The sequence below is a fragment of the Tupaia chinensis genome, unplaced genomic scaffold (assembly GCF_000334495.1).
Source record: "Tupaia chinensis unplaced genomic scaffold, TupChi_1.0 Scaffold000155_1, whole genome shotgun sequence".
Lineage (NCBI taxonomy): Eukaryota > Metazoa > Chordata > Mammalia > Scandentia > Tupaiidae > Tupaia > Tupaia belangeri.
The window spans coordinates 440,944-455,382 of record NW_006159626.1 but is presented as its reverse complement, the minus strand read 5'-3'; positions in this window follow the sequence as shown (position 1 = coordinate 455,382).

Genomic DNA, 14,439 nt, shown 5'->3' with positions numbered 1-14,439 from the left:
TGTTCCCTACATTTTCTACCAGTAGTTTTGTATTAAAGGTTTTATATTTAAATCCTTGATCCATTTTGAGTTAATTTTAGTTAATGATGACAGAGAGGAGTCCCATTTCATTTTTCTGTAGATGGATATCCAGTTCTCTCAACATCATTTGCTAAGAAGACTTTCTTTTCTCCATTGCATTGTCTTATACTTTTTATCAAATATCAGTATGATTTGGGGTTTATTTCTAGACTATCTGTTCCATTGGTCTATATCTATGTTTGTGCCAGTACCATGCTGTGCAGGAAGTCCTGGCCAATGCAATCAGACAAGAGAGCAAAATAAGTCATTAAGATAGGAAAAGAAGTTAAACTGTTCCTATTTGCAGATGATATGATCATATACCTAGAAAATCCAAAGAAATGCACAATAAACAAACAAACAAACAAACAAACAAACAAATCTAGTAGTGATAAATGAATTCAGTAAAATTGCAGGATACAAAGTCAGTAACGAATAAGGAATAGACTGAGACAGAATTGAAGAAAACAATTCCATTTATAATAGCTACAAAACAAACAAGATATCTAGGAGTAAATCTAACCTTTACAAGGAAAACTTTGAAAAAAAATTGAGTATGATATTTAAAAATGCTTTGTAATATGCTTTAAAGTCAGGTAGTGAGATGCCTCCTAGTTTTGTGTTTTGTTTGTTTGTTTGATACTGTATTGCCTTGACAATACAAGGTCTTTTTTTTTTTATTCCATACAAATTTTGTCATTGTTTTTCCTATTTCTGTGAAGACTGTCTCAGGTAATTAGACTGGAATTGCATTGAATATGTAAATTAATTTGAGTAGGACTGACATTATGATGATATTGAATCTTCCAATCCAAGATTAGGGAATGTCCTTTCTTTTCTTTTTTTCTTTTTTCTTTTTTCTTTTTTAAGTTTTCTGCCATAGGGTGAGTATGCTTGCCACAGACAGGGAAAATGAGAAATCACTTTCTGGGGGAATGGTCACTCTACAATCCTTTCCCCTCCAGTTTCCTCTCAGGATTTTAGACATGCACACACATAAGCCTGGCATGATTTGGAAGCTGTCAGGTCTGGGACATGAACTGTAGTCACCCATGTGGGAGTTCTTAACTTTAACCACTACATCACCTTCTGGCCCTGTCCTTCCTTTTTTTTTTTTTTTTTTTTTTTAACATCATACTCAATTTCTTTTTTCAGTTTTTCATAGTTTTCCTTGTAAAGGTCTTTCACTTCTTCAGCTAGCTTTATTCCTAGGTAGCTTACTTGTTTTGTAGCTATAGTAAATGGGATTGCTTTCTTCAGTTCTATCTTAGTCTGTTCATTATTGATGTATAAAAATCCCATAGATTTTTTTTGTATATTGACTTTGTATTCTGCAATTTTACTGAATTCATTTATCGGTTCTAGGAATTTTTTTTGATTCCTTTGGATTTTTTTAGGTATATAATCATATCTCCAAATAGGAAGAGTTTAATTTCCTTTTCTATCTGAATACCTTCTATTTTGCTCTCTTTTCTGATTGCATTGGCTAAGACTTTCTGCACTATATTAAAAAGGAGTGGAAAGAATGGGCAACCTTGTCTTGTTTCAATTTCTAATGGAAAGATTTCTAGCTTTTCCATATTCGGTATGATGTTTGCAGTAGGTCTGTCATTTATGGCTTTTATTATATCGAGAAATGTTCCTTCTACTCCAGTTTTGCTGAGAGTATTGATTATGAAGGATGTTGTATTTTATCAAATGCTTTTTCTGCATCTACAGATATGATCATATGATTTTTATCTTTATTTTTGTTAATGTGGCTTATTATGTGTATTGTTTCACATATGTTGATCATTTTTGCATCCCCAGAATAAAGCCTACCTGGTTATGGTGTGTAATCCTCTTGATATGTTGTTAGATTCAGTTTGTTATTGTCATGTTGAAAATTTTTGTGTAAGTATTCATTAAAGATATTGGTCTGTAGGTTTCTTTTTTTGTTGTTGTTGTTATGTCCTTGTCTGGTTTTGGTATCAAAGTAATAGAGCCTTCATAAAATGAGTTTGGGAGGATTCCTTCCTTTTGAACTTTTAGTAATAATCTGAGAAAAATTAGAGTTAGCTCTTCTCTGAAAGATTTGTAGAATTCAGAAGTGAAGCCTTCTGGTCATGGGTTTTCTTTATTGGGAGATTATTTATCGGTGCTCAATCTCTTCACTTATTGATCTCTTCAGACTTTCTATTTCATCATGACTCAACCCAGGTAACTTGTGTTTGTCCACAAATTTGTCCATCTCTTCTAGGTTTTCTAGTTTATCAGCATATAGTTGCTCATAGTATTCACTCTTTTTTTTTTTTTTTTGTATTTCAAATATATCAGTTGTTAACATTGTCAACTTCAAAACTGATTTTATCTGACCTTTTTCTCTGCTTTTATTGATTAGTTTAGCTAATGGTTTATCAATTTTGTTTATTCTCTAAAAATTAGCTTTTCATTTCATTGATTTTTATATAATTCTTCTATTCTCTATTTCATTTATTTCAGCTCTAATCTTCACTATTTTTTCTTTTATGTATTTTTTGTTGTTTTTCCAGTTCCTTATGATGTGATGTTAAGTTATTTATTTGTCATCTTTCTATTTTTTCATCTTTATATTTTATTTATTTGTCATCTTTCTATTTTTTTATTTGTCATCTTTCTTTTTTTTTTCTGTAAACTTGCCTCTGAAGACTGCTTTTGCTTTGGCCCAAAGACTATGGAGAGTAGTGTGTTTATTGTCATTAGTTTCAATCAATCTTTTGATTTCAGTCTTAATTTTTCAATAGTTTGGAAGACATTCAGGAGTATATTTTTAATTTCCATGTATTTATGTATTTTTGAGGACTCTTTCTGAGGTTGATTTAAAGTTTAATTCCATTGTGATCAGAGAAAATACAGGTAAAATTTCCATACTTATACATTTATGTAGACTTGTTTTATGGCCCATCATGTGGTCAGTCTTTGAAAATATTTCATCCAGAGATGAGCAAAAAGTACATTCCATAGTTGCTGGATGGAATACTCTATATACATCTGTCAGGTCCATTTGGCTTATAATATCAATTTATTTCTGTGTCTCTTTATTTTTTGTCTAGATGATCTGTCCAGTGATGACAGTGAAGTATTATAATCACTCATGAATAGTATATTGGAGTCTTTATCTCCCTTTAGATCAAGCAGTCTTTCTTTTGCATATTTGGGTGCCCCGGCATTAGGTGCAAAAATATTTATGATTGTTCTATCTTCATAATAAATTAATCCTTTCAGAACTGTACAATGTCCTTCTTTGTCTCTTTTTATGCTTTCCATCCTAAAGTCTATTTTATCTGATATTAATAACAGAACTCCTGCCTTTTTTTTCTTTACATGAAACAACTTTTTCCAGCAATAAGGTGTGTTTCTTGTAAGCGACATATAGAGGGTTCCTGTTTTTTCATCCATTGAGCCAATCTGTATCTTTTAGCTGGAGAATTTAATCCATTGACATGCAAGGTTACTATTGATGTGTGTGAACTCACCCTGTCATTTACTCTTTTTTTTTTTTCTACTTGTTTTGTGTTCTCTTGCTTCTATTTATCTCTATTTAGTTTTCTAGGTGTAGAATTCTCTACGGGGCTAGCCTACTTTTGGTGACTTTTTTTGGTGTTTGTTTATCTTGGAACAATTTTATTTTTTCTTCCCATTTGAAGAATAATCTTTCTGGATATAGAATTGGCTGAAATTGGTTTTCTTTGAGAGATTTAATATGTCATCCTTTTTTTCTTCTTTGCTTTGTTTCAGTTGAGAGGTCTGCCATTAGACTAATGAGGTAACACTTGTAAATAACAGGGCTATTCTTGCTTGCCATTTTTAGAATATTGTCCTTGTCTTGAAATTTTACTAGTTTGGCTATGATGTGCCTTGAAGAGGTATTCTTTTTATTTCCTGAATTTGAATTTCTGTATGCCTCTCCAAGTTTGGAAAGTATTCAACTAATATATCAGAAAGAGGTTTTCTAATCTTTTACCCATCTCCATACCTTCTAGAATACCCAAAATGCAAATATTTGGCCATTTAATGGTGTCTAGGATTTCCCATATGCTGTCCTCATTTTTCATGAATATTTTTACATTTTTCTTGGTTGCATGTAGTAAGTCAGAAACTTTGTATTCAAAGTCAGAGATTCTTTTTTTGGGAGAGGTTTTTTTGTTTGTTTGTTTGTTTTTGCTATGGGGCACGTGCACTCGCCAGACAGACAGAGAAAGACAGAGAGATAGAAAGTGAGAAATCACCTCCCAAGGGGGATGGCCATGCCACAATCCCTTCTCCTCCATTCTCCTCTCGGGATCTCGGGCATGCACACACACGCTCCCAGTTTGAGTTTTAAGCTACCGGGTCCAGGACGTGAACCGCAGCAGACTACATGGGAGTCCAGTGACATAGCCATTACGCTAACTGCTGGTCCCAAAGTCAGAGATTCTTTCTTCAGCAAGATCAAATCTGTTAATTCTTTCCCAGGACGTTTTGATTTCCTGGATTGTGTTCCTTAACTCTGATAACTCTATTTGATTATTTTTAAGGATATGTCTCTCTTTATGGAGTTCCTCCTTTAAGTCATGAAATGATTTTCTCATCTTCTGAAACTGATTATCTATTCTCTCTTGTATCACACTGAGTTTAGTTACAATAAGTATTCTGAATTCTTTATCTGACATGTCTACAATATCTTGTGCTTTGTCTATTATTGATAGTATTCTGTTCCTTTGGATGGGAAAGAATTTCCTGTTCTTTTTATGTTTCTTGAGGCACCACTGTGATTTCCAGGCACTTAGAGATGAACTCACTTCTCTAAGAATCTCTGTGCTTTTTTGCTGGGGTGAGTATGGAGGGAAAAATCCCACAGGATCTTACCATATTCCAATGTTCTGGTTCATGTATTTTCAAAACTTTCTGGTCCCTATATAGCTGAGGCCTAGGCAGGGAAGCTAAATGGTGTGGTGGTATGTAAAGTCATGCAAGATGCATCACACAGACCACAGCAGCCACTTCTCTTACATCCCAGGCTCAACGGGAGGCTTTTGATGGTGAGGTAAGGTCCAGGTGGCCCCACTTGCCCTTTATTCCAGTTCCAAAGGCTGAGGCAGCTGCTCCTCACACATCCTAGCATACCTGACATGATTTTTAAGCCACCAGGTCTGGGATTGGAAACATGGTAGGCCATGTGGGAGTTCAGTACCTTAACTAACACACCACCTGCTGGCCCCAGAGATCTCACTTTTAAAACAAAGCCACCCCCAGAATAATGGCAGTAATCCATTCACAACAGTGGAGCCTTCATGACCCAATCATCTCTTCATGGTCTAGCCTCCCAATCCTGTCACTGTGACAATTAAATTTCAGCATGAGTTTTAGAGGGGACACTCATACCATAGTATGAGTTACCCAGAAAAGTCAAATTCAGAGAGACAAAAATAGAGTGGTAGTTTCCAGGGGCTGGAGTGAGGAATAATGCATTATTGTTTAATGGGTATAGAGTTTCAATTCTGCAAGATGAAGAGTTCTGGAGGTAGACAGTGAAAACCACTAAATTGTATACTTAAAATGATTATGATGATAAATTTTTTAATATGTGTATTTTATTACAATAAAAAAGTTGAAAAATACTTTACCTGAAGAATCCACAGTTAATTCTAACCAGGTAGGATTGTACTTTGAACTTCAGATACATAAGATTTTAGGCTATTAGGTAAGCAACACACTAGATCACAAATTTCTTCACCAGGCTATGAGATACACTTAGTTCATTACTATCTCCTTAGAATGCAACAAAATATTTGTTGGAGGAGTCCAACAAATCCCCAGGATCTGTCTGAGCCCCCCCACCCCCGCTTCCGGTCGGTTCAGTACTTTGGCAAGGCCACTACTGTGTGCCCCTCTGACCTAGAATCTTGCTCCAGAAACTGTGGCAGCCTTGCTGGGAAGCGACCCCCCTCTGACTCCCCAATATACTACTATAAAAGAATTATATAGCTCTCTTATACATCCTGAGTATACAATAAAATCAGTCCCCCGACCGCTCCCCTTTGCTCTGACCACCTACTGTTAATTACAATGCTTCACTCCAGTGGTCACAATGGAGGATGTGATGAAGTCACATCGAGGCAGCAATCTTTCTGACCTTTGGAAGGCCCAGGGCACTCCCGCCCCACTATGGCTAATGTTCCAACAAGATACATAACAGTGGAGCCACAGGCACAATAGAATGCCTCAAACTCATCTTAAAAGTTCCTCATGAACTCATTAGTCACTTTACTCATCGCCAGTTGAAAAGGCTGTCCCCACCCTTACCTAGCAAGCAGTAAGTTCTACCCCTTTAAGATATATTAGGGTTCCTTAAATTAAGTTTCAGATCCCTATACAATTATACAAGTATCATTCTTTATTAAGATCCATAAGAACTAATATCTATACTTGAGATTTTCATTTCTCAACACCATTCCCGGTAATCACAAGATGGCTGCTGCGCCGCATCAGCTGATAATCATCTCTGCTTACCGGAACCGCTTTCCTGAAACTGCATTCCATGGAGACCCACCTACAATTGCGAAACTACACTAGACCCACCCTTAATCCAACCCTGAATAGAATCTATGTTCTCTATTGTTAAAAACTTTATTAGCTGTTAATTGAAACACTAGCCCCTCTCCCTTTACTTGCATGTATCACATTTTCAATAAAAACACATGATGATGCCTAACAGTTGTCATCCTCAGAGAGCGATCTTTAAGGGGTGTCTGGCATAAGACATGCATGAAAAGGCACCGAGGCCTCTGTCTTCTGTTCACCTTCGCTGCCTCCGTGGAGATAACCCACACTGAGACTGGGCCCCAGCAATTTGTCCTGTAGCAGATCTTCAATAAATATTGGGTCAATGAAGATAAAAATGTTTGTTAAAAGGAGTTTTTTCTTTCTTCTTTTTTCTCCTTTGGCTTAGTGGAAGAAAAAGGGGTAAAAATTTGATTTCAATAGAGTGTCAAAAAAAGGAATAGACACAGGAATTATTTATCATTCTGAAGTGCTCTTAACCAGCAGCTGTGGAAAGAAGGTTTCTGATGACCACTGATTTGAATTCTAGAACTATCTTCTAAGATAGAAGTTCTCAGCCCCAGCTGCACACTGAAATAATCTTGGCCATTATAAAAAAACAAAAACAAAATAAAACAAAACCCTGCAGATTTCCTATACAAGAATAACTGAATCAATTTCTAGGCACCAGTATGTTTTATAATGACCCCAGATAGTTGTAATGCAAAGTGCAGTTCCTGGAAGTGACATATTTCCTCATTTCCTGAGTCCATTTCAAGAAGGCAGTAACATTTACAGCCTACTGCTATCACTTAACAATACTTTTTTTTTTTTTTCTGTTTGTTTTTTGTTTTTTGGCCACATTGCAACTAGAACCTTAAAAAATAAAAATAGATGGGACCAGCAGATGGCATGGTGGTTAAGGCACTGGACATTTACACATGGCCGACCACAGTTCAAGTCCCAGATCTGGTGGCTTGCTTTCTCACTTTCTCTCCATCTCTCTGTGTCTCTCTCTGGTCAATTTAGAATAGATAAAATTAAATAAATAATTCTATAAAAATAATAGTAGATAATGAGTGCTTACTACATGCCAGGCACTACTCTTTTGCTCTATTTGTGTTAGTGTTAATCTTCACAGCGATGCTCTGAGCTATGCCTGTTTTGCACTTGAGAAAACTGACACAGAGGGCAACATCAGTAAGTGGTGGAGCTGACAGATCATCCCTTATGTCCAGCAGGAAACTTCCGCTGTTCCCAGATCACTCTTTTCCACTGACCCTAGAAGGCCATAGTTCCAACATATTTTTCAGCTGAGTCGACACTATTTGCAACTTGGTGTGTTTATTTCATTAGAAGCAGCCAATGATGTTAATAATATTAATAAATATTAAATTTTTAGTACATGCTGTGCACTGCTGCAAAGCCCTTTATATGCATTATTTTATTTTATCCTCACAATAACTATTAGCTAGTGTGATAATTAGCCATATTTATTCACGGATGATGAAACAATGGCACACAGGGATGAAATAACTAGCCCCAAATCACGGGAGTCAGGGGATGGAGAGAAGGGAGAGCCTGAATTTAAAATCAGAAGTCTGATTCTGTTACCCAGTATGCTATACAGACTATTAAGAAAAACATTAAATATGCAGCCTTCTCCCCTTATTACAGAAGATACTTTCCAAGACTCCAGTGAATGCCTAAAACTGCAGATAGCAATGAACCTTATTGTTGTCAGCCTGAACATGTTTATGTTCATGTCTTCTACTGACAAATTTAATGCCTTTTTTATCTTCACTAAGCACTTACACACTGTACATAACAGCAAAACTTAATGTGAATTTCTTTTCCCTTTTTCACAATTTCACAGATAGAAAATTTGTTCTCACCACAGATCTTAACAACCTTAGCATGTGATTTCTTTTCCTTTCCTTATTGGGAACAGTTAACTTTTTCACTTAAAGGAAGCACTGTATGTCTTCTGCTTGGCATATCTGAATTGCCAGTATCACTGCTTGGGTGTTTTCAGGCTACTGTTAAGTAAGTAAAGGCTACTTGAGTGAAGCACAGGATACCATGACAGTCAATCTGATAACCAAGAGGGCCACTAGGTGCCTAAGGAGTGGGTGCATACACAGAATGAATCCATTGGACGAAAGTATGACGGAATGGGATAGCGGGGGATTTTATCCTCCTATTCAGAGTACAATTTAAAACGTATGAACTGTTATTTCTTGTTATTTTCCACTTGTTATTTTTGGACCACAGTTGACCACAGGTGACTGAAGATGTGGAAAGCAAAAGCACAGATGGGGTGAGGGAAGGCTACTATATCTATGTAATGTAATGATTCTAATTAAGATTTATAATTTGGGGTTTATGCTCTTCTTAAACATAGACTTTGAAAATACAAAATTCATCATATAAATTTCTTTATTTTTCTGGTAACGTAAGACTAAGCATCTCTCACCACATAGTCTTAGTTCTATTAATTTTAAGTAAAAGATTTTAGTAAAGTTCCTCTCATAACTTGAAAGTCTACTCAGTGGTGTGCAGTGGATTACTCTCATTGGCTCACACTGACTCAAAGAAGCTAATTATTAAGACCTAAAACTATAAAACTACTGGTGAAAACCACTGGAGAAACTTGGGAGACATTGGGATAGGCAGACTTCTTAAATAAGATCCCCCAACGTATACACAATAATCCCAAAAATAGGCAAGTGGGATTGCATCAGATTAAGACATTTCTACACAGCAAAAGGCATGTAACTAGTGTGAATCGACAACACTCGGAATGGGAGAATATTTTTTGTAAACCCTGCCTCAGATAAGGGACTGATAACCAGAATACACAGGGAACTCAAGCAGCTTACCTGAAAAAAAAAAAAAAAATGATCAACCCAATTAAAAGATGGGAAAATGAGCTGAATAAACAACTCTCTAAGGAAGATGTATGAGCAGCTAAAAAGTATACAAAAAAATGCTTAATATCCCTCATAATAAGGGAGATACAAATCAAAACCACAGTGAGATACCACCTAACCCCAATCAGAATGGCTTAAAAATAAAAAAATGATAAGAGCAGGCAGGTCTGTGGTAAAAGGGGAACTCTCATACACTGTTGGTGGGAATGTAAATTGGTCTAGCCACTATGGAAAACAATATGGAGTTCCCTCAAAGACCTACAAATAGAACTACCATAAGATTCAGCAATCTCACTCCTGGGTATCTACCTAAAGGACAGGAGAATGCTTAGTCAAAGAAGTGCTTGCACAACTATGTGTATTGTGGCATTATTCACAATTGCTAAGACATGGAACCAACCCAAATGTTCATGAACAGATGAATGGATTAAAAAGTGTGGCACATGTATTCCATGGAATACTATTCAGTCATAAAGAAACAACAAGACCATGGCATTTGATAGAAAGTAGGCAAATATGGAAGATTTATTGCTGAGTGAAGCAAGTCAGGCTATGAAAGAGACACTGTATGTCTCCACTTAACATATACTGGCTGTCCACACTCTATGGAGGCAACCAAAAGCTTAGAGGATATAGAAACACGAAAATGGTTATGAATATTGAAGATAGTGTGGGAAGAGGGTGGGGGAGAGGGAGAGTATGGGGAAAGAAACTAAGGAGAAAAATAGAGAGGCAAACATTTATGAGACACAGAAATGGATTATTCTGTTGATGATGATGTGAATAGTATCCTCAACTGGACTGGTGTGACGTGTATTCATATTGGGAGAATTCACTTTACAAGTTAAGTGATATATAGTGATCAAATGTACAAAATAAATTAAATAATAAAAAAGCTAATTATGTGCTCTCAACTGACAAGTGATATCATATCAAATCAACCATAGTGGGAATATTTTATACTAGGCAAATTGGCAAAGGCTACAAATTTTAATTCAATCCTCCCCCATGAAACAAAGCCAGCATAAAATATTGACCAACACATGACTGCCTAAAATTATTAAATAATAATAAAAATTCAATGAACACTTCTATAGTTAAAAACAAGCCATTTTTGAAGGTTATTAGCATTGTATTTATTTTTAACTGGAATTTTGTTTATATGAAATTGAAGGGTAAAATCCATTCAGTTGGGGCCAGGTGGTGGTAATGCAATTGACCCACATGGAAAAGGTTTTGGGTTAGCCTCCTGAGATCCCCCTGCACATGCCAGGAGCATCTGTTCACACGCCTGAAATCCTGACAGGCTTACACTGGGGGAAGATGGCAGAGTAAAGGCCCTGTTGGGGACTCTGTCTCTCTCTCAGAAAAAAAAAAAATGAATAAACTTAAAAAAAAAAAAAGTGCAGGGAACCAGCAGTTAGCGTAATGGCTATGTCACTGGATTCCCACGTAGTCGACCACGGTTCGCGTCCTGGACCCGGTGGCTTAGAACTCACGCCAGGCGCGTGTGCGTGTGTGCCCAAGATCCCCAGAGGAGAATGGAGGAGAAGGGATTGCGGCCTGACCATCCCCTCTGGGGGTGATTTCTTGCTTTCTGTCTCTATGTCTCTCTCTGTCTGTCTGGCGAGCGCATGCGCCCTATAGTGAAAACCTCTCTCTCAAAAAAAAAGTGCAAATTATTTAAAAAAATTCATTCAGCTTTACAGATTTCATTAAATGTCAAATGCTTTATCTCTTAACTTGGCCAGCTTTAGAGTAGATGTTAAAGTAGTGTTATTGTCAGGCTAGCCCCATAGTGCAGTGGTTCATCTCTGTGCAGAGGAGCCAGATCCCACATGGCCAACCACAGTTTGAATCCTGCCCTAGGGCGTTAATAAATATGCTGGTTGCATGTGCACGCATGTCCAGGATCTCAATGAGAAGGAGGAATGGAAGAAAGGACTGTGGCATTACCAGGCCCCATTGGGGTGACACACACACTCTCTCTCTATCTCATGAGTATACATGTTTAAAAAGAGATAGTTCTACTCTCACTTTGCAACTGACAGATTAACTTGATCACTGGTCAGGAGACTTCTGTATTTGTTTCATCTTACAGGTACATATTCCAATATTAATTTTCTAACTTTGTTTGCCTCTTTTGAGATTTGCATAGTTAAATAAATGTAGTACTTCAGTTGTTCTGCCTTGAAACTAATAAATATGAAATATCTGAAAAGAAATGATAAACATGATTTTAAAACCCTGGTTTTTGGAGACAAATACTTATGTGTTAATTAATAATCATGTTTGAGTTTTAGCATAATTCTCCCTCCTGCTGCTTAATGAAATTGAGTGTTGTATCCATTTATGTAACATCAGTCACTCACAATGCGGTACAATTGCTGCTGAGTAAGTACCTTCGCCAGCGCCTGTCTCCTGAAGATCTTGGGCTCACACATCTAGGCCATGAGGGTCAACATCTGTTAGTCCAGAGTTAGAACTGGTCACTGTGCTGAAAACACCTCAGCATGAAGGAAACCACAGTGACAATTCTGTGGAGCAAATCTGAGGTTCCAGGACACTGAGAGAAGGGTTGAAGCAGGGACTCCCAGAAGTAAGGATTCAGAGCCAAGTCCAGTTTAGTAAAGTCATTGTCCCAAACCAGTATGAACTCTTCACTCACCTCTTGGTCTAGAAGTTTATTTTACAAACATGTTTCACGATGTGTTAAAAGCCCAGGTTCAATGTTCTGTTTTCCCCTAGAGTGATCCTCTAGGAGGACAGGTCGTTGTCTTGTTTTATCTGCATTTCTAGCTTCTAGCCCTCTGCCTGTCACACAGTAAATGTTCATAAGTATTTCATAAACATAGGGCCAGCCAAATGGCATGTTGGTTAAGGCAGCTGGATCCTACATGGTCGACTGCATGGTTCAAGTCCTGAACCCAGCAGCTTGAAAAACACACCAGGCACATGTGCATGTATTCCCAAAATCCCAAGAGGAGAATAGAGGAGAAGGTTTTGTGGTATGGTCATCTTCCCTGGGGGATGATTTTTCACTTTTCTTTCTTCCCCTTTCTTCCCCTCTGTGGCAAGTGCATGTGCCCTTTGGCAAAACTAATAAATACATAGTAATCATAAATGTTTGAGTAGTATATAAATAAGTGAGTGGATATGTGCTGGCCCTATTGTGAAGCAGATGAGATTTGTTTGAGAAAAGAAATGATAAACATGATTTTAAAACCCTGGTTTTTGGAGACAAATACTTATGTGTTAATTAATAATCATGTTTGAGTTTTAGCATAATTCTCCCTCCTGCTGCTTAATGAAATTGAGTGTTGTATCCATTTATGTAACATCAGTCACTCACAATGCGGTACAATTGCTGCTGAGTAAGTACCTTCGCCAGCGCCTGTCTCCTGAAGATCTTGGGCTCACACATCTAGGCCATGAGGGTCAACATCTGTTAGTCCAGAGTTAGAACTGGTCACTGTGCTGAAAACACCTCAGCATGAAGGAAACCACAGTGACAATTCTGTGGAGCAAATCTGAGGTTCCAGGACACTGAGAGAAGGGTTGAAGCAGGGACTCCCAGAAGTAAGGATTCAGAGCCAAGTCCAGTTTAGTAAAGTCATTGTCCCAAACCAGTATGAACTCTTCACTCACCTCTTGGTCTAGAAGTTTATTTTACAAACATGTTTCACGATGTGTTAAAAGCCCAGGTTCAATGTTCTGTTTTCCCCTAGAGTGATCCTCTAGGAGGACAGGTCGTTGTCTTGTTTTATCTGCATTTCTAGCTTCTAGCCCTCTGCCTGTCACACAGTAAATGTTCATAAGTATTTCATAAACATAGGGCCAGCCAAATGGCATGTTGGTTAAGGCAGCTGGATCCTACATGGTCGACTGCATGGTTCAAGTCCTGAACCCAGCAGCTTGAAAAACACACCAGGCACATGTGCATGTATTCCCAAAATCCCAAGAGGAGAATAGAGGAGAAGGTTTTGTGGTATGGTCATCTTCCCTGGGGGATGATTTTTCACTTTTCTTTCTTCCCCTTTCTTCCCCTCTGTGGCAAGTGCATGTGCCCTTTGGCAAAACTAATAAATACATAGTAATCATAAATGTTTGAGTAGTATATAAATAAGTGAGTGGATATGTGCTGGCCCTATTGTGAAGCAGATGAGATTTGTTTGAAAAGAACCTCCTATCCTGTTGTGTTATCATTTCCTTCCTTTAGTACCTATTTACCTTAAATATGCTAAGGAAAATTTGTTTCCTCATTAAAACTTACAGCAGTTTCCTGAAAAATTGTACTGCAGCATATTAATTTCAAGAGATGGTACTACGAAATGGTTCAAAAATAAAATGGAAAAACGAGATACACAACATTTTAAAGCTCTTTTTTTTTAATTGCTAGAGAACTTGTGTACGAGAGAGAGAGAGAGAGAGAGAGAGAAAGGAAGCTCAGTAGGGCCTGATCACACAGCAGCAATTTTTTTTCCTCCATGGAGGATTTTGGGCATACACACAAGTGTGCACATGCCTAACAAGCTGCCAGTTCCAGGAATCAAACCATAGTCAACTCTGTGGAATCCAGCTCCCACCACACTGTGTTTCACTCTCATGCTATGGGGCCAGCTCTAAAAGGATTCTTTAATACTGGACTTCTCAGAGTTCTTAGCATGCTACTCTGTGAGTTGAAACTCTGAATAAAAAGAGAAATAACATGTGAAGTTTCTCTAGGTTAATTTACCACAGAGCCTTTTTATAGAGAGTTTGGGGCAAATATTCTAAGAAAAATCTTTTGGAAATTCTTGTCTAGCAGTCAGAGGTTTCTACAATGGTACCCTACCTAAATTGATGTATGTGGAATCTCTTCCATGATCTGAATCTTGAACAATTCCACATTCCATCAAAATTTACA